The sequence below is a fragment of the Crocodylus porosus genome, unplaced genomic scaffold (assembly GCF_001723895.1).
Source record: "Crocodylus porosus isolate Cpor-Errol unplaced genomic scaffold, CroPor_comp1, whole genome shotgun sequence".
Classification (NCBI taxonomy): Eukaryota; Metazoa; Chordata; order Crocodylia; family Crocodylidae; genus Crocodylus; species Crocodylus porosus.
Window position 1 is genome coordinate 23,456,615 of NW_017728912.1, and position 6,033 is coordinate 23,462,647.

Consider the following 6,033-nt stretch of genomic DNA (forward strand, 5'->3'; position numbering starts at 1 on the left):
ATGTTCTCCATGGCCACCTGCTTGTAAAGAAGCAGCAGTGTATTCAATTCAATTGCTCACTGAGCTCCAGTTGGAAGGATTGCCAGTCCCATGGCTTTTTGAATCTAGGACAAACACAGGGACACTTGGGTGTGATTCAACATCTGTTCATACCCAGACAATTTAGGAAGACCTCTGTCAGAGACCTGTGGAGCAGTAGGTGTCACCTTTTCTGTTTAAAGTACCTAAATATTGCTGGTGAGACTGAACAGCTCATTTCTTTGATGTTTATGTCCGCAAGGAAGACTGCCAAGAAGGTAATCTGGATAACTTTTATGATGAATGGGAAAATGTTATTAAATCAGGGACAAGTGGAGACATCTTGACAGTAATGGGTGATTTTATTCCTAAAATAGGGTTGGTTGAGTGGAGGACAGAGTTGGAGGTCATGGGTTAGGACTCAGAAATGAAAGGGGACAGACAAGCTGATTGAATTTATAAGCAAACATGATCTTGTTGCTTGCATTACTTGTTTTCATCTTCACCCAAGATGATTACATTTACATTGAAGTCCCTGAGACAAAGGAAGATTCATAGATTCATAGAAGTTAGGGGCTGGAAGGGACCTCACAAGATCCCAGCAAGGTGTGCATCCAGTCATCTTTTGAAGATTGCCAGGGAAGATGACTGCACCACCTCTTGTATTTCAGCATCCCTATTTCAAAATGGTATCCAAAGCTTGTTTGACAAGTTTTAGATAAAAAATCATCCCTGCCACCCTTTTGAAGTGTGGGATGCTGATTCCCTCTCTCCCCACCACTCCCAGAGCACATTTATAAATACCCTTTGGGTTTATCACGTGAATGGTGTTTGCACAGCTAAAACGCTAATATTGTGGTGCATGCACAGCGCCCCTGAAAGGATCTCAAGGCACCCCAGGCTGCCAGGGCATTCTGAGTATCATTGGCCTATTCTATGAAGAGACATGCATGCAAGAAAGTTTGCATGCACACTAGGGTAGAGGAAGATGGGTGGACAACTGAACCCAACTGGAAAACACATTTTAAAATATTGGTAGTGTACAGAGCCCAATTCACTAAACTTAGGGCATAGATTATATAGCCACAGCATTATCACCCTAAGGATTCCCAACAATAAGAACCACATGTGGAAGCATTTCAATAACACCCACAGCAAAACAGATTTTAAATTAAGAGATTCCCCAGATTCATGTGAAATTGCCCAGCTGAACTTTTTATTAAGAAAAGCAGCCTTTTTCACCATTTTCTGCTGCTCATAAAATTGGTAAGAGACACCACAGGCTAGATCTACAGGGGAACTTAAGGCACACTGAAGTGGCAGTTAGATTCCTACAGTTAGGCATCCCAATGTCCAAGTCCCACACACCTGTTTTCCTACCTGTGTATGCGTTTACCCAAAGGGGCAGAGGTATTATTTACACCACCTGGAAAAGAGCTCTTCAAGCAGAAATTAACTGCCTTGAAGTATCTTAGGGAGTTGAGGAAGCCCCAGTGAATACAGATCTGAATGATTCAGACCCTATGCATCATTGAAGGTCTGGCAGAGGAGGACACACTGGGGAAGGGATATGTGCTGTTTTATCCCTCGGTGATTGTCCCAGGGGTATCCTTTCCAGTTATGCATTATCAAGCTAGAGAAACATCGAGGTTGCTCTAGCTTATCCACAGGTCCAGGTGCATAAACGGGGATTTGGAAATAGCTCTGAACCCTTTCCCTTTACTGTATCCAGTACTAAAAATAGAACCAACCAACAGACATTACCCAGTATGGTGCATCCTTAATTTTTTTTTAGTTCTACACCTTTTACCAAATTCTTATGCTTACTGAAAGTTACCCCCGGAACAAAGACAGAGACATTTTTAAAAGATCATAGTCTTTGTTTATGGCCTACAGTGCTTATGAACTGAAGTGGTGTTTTTGGTACAATACTGATTTTTGGAATTGGATGATCTCCTATGGCAATCAGCCATGAAGCTGCCTCAGACTGCATCGTGAGGCTACAGTCTTGTGGCCTGAGCAATAGACAAAGCTCCAAGAACTCCTGAATCCCAATTCCAACTCCATCTCATGTGATCTTGGATCAGTCATCCCTTCTGTCAATTTGTCTATGGGCATCAACTTCCGCATATCACAGAGGGGCATGACACCAGCCATGGTTGTATTTAGATTGTTTTGAAGTTCAAATATTATAAAAAGCACCTAAATGTCTGGATGTTTATCAGAACCTATAGAGCTGGGCAGGAAACCCTTAAGTTCATGGCTTTGCCTACTTTGGGTGTGGCTGCACATGCTAGGAGAATGATCTTTTGTATTGTATTTCTAGATGTTGTTCCTAACTCTTCCTTGGGAATAAGAAACAGAAGAAAGGGGATATGGAGAATTAGACAAACTGACTGACTGAAGATCAAATTATTGAAGTGGAGACCTGTAATTCAGATCCACGTGCCTCTCAACGGAGCAATGTCCAAATGGAGCTTGCCAAACCAATTCTGCCAAATGTACTGAAAGAAAAAGCAGTTGTTTAAAGAAAGAAACCTGGGACTTTCTGCAGAAGCACACCCTGACAGTCTTCTATTTCCTGTGGAAAGTACTCAGATACTACCCCAGTAACAAGAAGTCTAGAAAACATAGCAGCATCCTTTCCTGTAACACTCTTCTCCTTGTGCCCTCTCTCTGGCTCTGACATCCACACCGGTCACTGATTGAGGGTGAGAGCCCACAAAGTCTCATCTGCTTCTACAGGACTCCCCCCCACACATACACATACACACCCTTTGAAATGCTGGGAAAGGGGGTAGTTGGATAATAGTCTAGATACTCCACTGCTTTATTGGAGGCAACAAATGAAACTTGCCCAGTCATGCTGCAGATTCCCATTCAAATAATCTTCGTCTACTGGAAATGTAAATGAGTTCACTTCTCCCTCCCTCCATTTCTTTCAACAAAAGAAAAAAATTGAGGCACAGGGTACATCAGAAGTTAAATTTAGCCCAGAAGAGCTAAGCCTGGTGCCCCTGGAAAAGTTCAAGAAATCAAGAAGACTGTATGCAGTTGTCAAATATATTTTGGTATAAGGTTCTGTAAGTTCAATGTTCACCTCAGCAAAGGGCAATAGTTATAGTAACTATTATAAGAAACTATTATAAACTGTTGTGAATGGACTCAAATAGAAACATAAATATGAGAACAGTATGTCACAAAAAAAGAATAACTTGCTTCATTTATGGGTGCGCCCAAAGAAAAACGCCATAGAGGAAACTGGAGGACAGTTAAGATTGAAATATGCACAACTGCCACATCCGTTTTAGGGGTGAAAAAATTATAAAGCTAAGTAATCACGGAGAACTGAAGAAATCATGAATCTTAGGCTAGAAATTGATATCATGAATCTTAGGCTAGAAATTGATATCACTGAATGAAGCAGATCTGCTGTGCCACAATGTGTTGCAGCACAGCAGATCCGCTTCATCGAGCAACACACATGTTGGCCCTTGTCTAGCTCCTGATGGCATACTCCTTTGATTATAGGGCATAGGTCTCCCTGAGCGGAGAAGGTGGGGCTTTCTTCTCTCACCCAGACACGTTCCTGTGATTGTGGGAGATAGGTCTGCACATGCAGGTACAAGTAGCCCCCAAACCTTCAAACACGCATACTAATCAGGATATGCAGAGAAAGAATACACAAAGTTACCATAACAATCATAACCATAAGAGAGCATAGGTTACATAAGCAGGGTTACAAGTGTAAGCACGTTGTATGTCTGAGCCCTTTTTAAGGCCGGAGTTAAGGACGCAGTGTACCACAGGATCTTGTAGTCTGCCTTCTTTAGGATTGCCAGGAAACCCCTTATTCTGACCTTTCAACAAACCTACCCAGATGGCACCAAGCACTACTATCACTAGATGTGGAATGAGCTGACCTGATATCTAGTCTTAAAATGTTCTTTCATCAACGCTGATCTTGCTTCTTCCTGTATTCTGTATACCTGGTGCCTACAGGTGTCTCAGTATGTCTCACTAAGCCTTCTGACCTATGCCCAAGGGGCTTGATCCTCCCTCAAATAGCAAAATATTTGCTGGCACTTTTAGGCCAGGTACAGACAGACATTACACCTTTAGCAGTATAAGTGATCGGAAACCAGTCTATACCCATAACAGAACAAAAGTTCAACACACAAAACTGCTCTATACTTGTAACAGGATAGATGTTTGGCATGCATGGACTGGTTTAAAAATGGCAGAACCCAGTCTAAGATTCACTCCCGTCTCTCCCTCCCACCAAAAGGCAAATGTGCATTGTGTTTACAACTGATCTAAGCTATGCCACTTATAGAAAACCATGTAATAGATCAATTCTGCCTCCTGCTTTTTTAATGTTTTTTATTTAGCCTTAACCAGTCCCTCTCAACTATGCCAGCCCACCAAAGGTCAACCAGCCAAATCACAAAGCTCTTTGGCTACAGAACATCAAACTGGAGAGGTCAGACTTTTAACCATGCAAGTAATAAGCAGCCAACCACATGGCTGCACAGTATATATTAATGGAGGTGGTGCAGCCTCCATCACTTGAAGTCTTGCAAATAGGACTAGACCTCTTCCCTCAAGATGCAGTGAAGTTCATGGGAGAAGTTGTGAGCTAATTACAGGAATTATTTTATTAATTCCTGGGGCTGGACTCGATGATCTTCCGAGGTCCCTTCCAGCCCTAATATCTAATAATATCTATGAAATTTTCCCATAGGAAGTCAAATTGGTTGTACACATGATCCTTTCTGGCATTTGTATCTACGAATGCATGGAAAAGCAGGCTTGACAAAAAATGATTACCCCTACAGATGTGCACAGCCTTTACAATATGGGCAGCAGTCTCTGAGCACAGTCACCTGCCCCTGTACTGAGATGAACCAGATAATGAGAGGAATGCTGCCCCAGACAGGCTGGCGGGAGATGGGCAGTAGCAGTGCAAACTGATAAGGCCACTGGCTTCACAGACATGCTCTTAGCCTATACTAGGTTTTCAAGGTTAGTATATTCCTACAGCCCTATTTTGCTTCATCCTAGCAAGAAAAGATGGCAGGGGTTATTTGAGGATGGTTATGATCCAAGAGACTGTAGAGTACGGTCCAAACACACTTGTACTGTCCTGCTGTACATCTCTGGGCTGGTTGCAAGCAGGCAAATATCCCAGAACTCTAAGTTAAAAAAAGAGAGGTGTTACAGTTTTTACTTCCACCTCCAGGGCTTCTTGAGAAAGGTCCTACTCAAGGCAGTTGGGTGCCATTCAACTTTTGATCAATTGTCTCACGCTTAGTTGGCAAAGCCCCTCTTTGGAAAAGCAGTGGCAAAATCTTTGGGAGCCTTGGACTCTATCTGCCATTTACATTGCCAGAGAACTTGTTCCCAAATCCCACATTGCTAAACAGATGAATGGGAAAATTAAGGGATTCATTTCTAGAGCTGGATGACTTTTTTTTTTTTTTTGACCAAATAGTTTATCTGCAGTTTCAGGTCCTGGTTGTGAAATGATTCATGTATGTGGGTCAAATTAAGTGAACAGTTTTGGCAGAAAAAATGGCAAAAAAGAATTTTGAGAAACCCACAATGCTTTACTATGGCATTTTCAAAATGCAAATCTTTGATTTTCCCATTTTGAAAGGATCTTTTGTTTAGAAATGTAAATAGCTTTATGAAAAGAATGAAAACACCAGAAATTGCAAGAAAAGCTTAATTTTAGTTTGGGGGCTCCCCCCCTCCAATGTGGAGACCCTGGCTGAGGGTCCATTCCCCCTCACCCACTCCCCCATGGCTGACAAGTTGGGGACTGGTTATGGGGCAGGGCTGGGGCCGGGGGATTCAGAGCCCAGTAGAACTGTGCTGTAAGGGAAAAAAGCCCCCACCTCAGAGGTTTTCCCACCCCTTCTGCACCCGCTATGCACTCCCTGGTTGGAGGGAGCTGGGGCTGGGGCAGGGGTGCATTCCCCTCCCCAACCATTCCCCATCCCTTTGCCACTA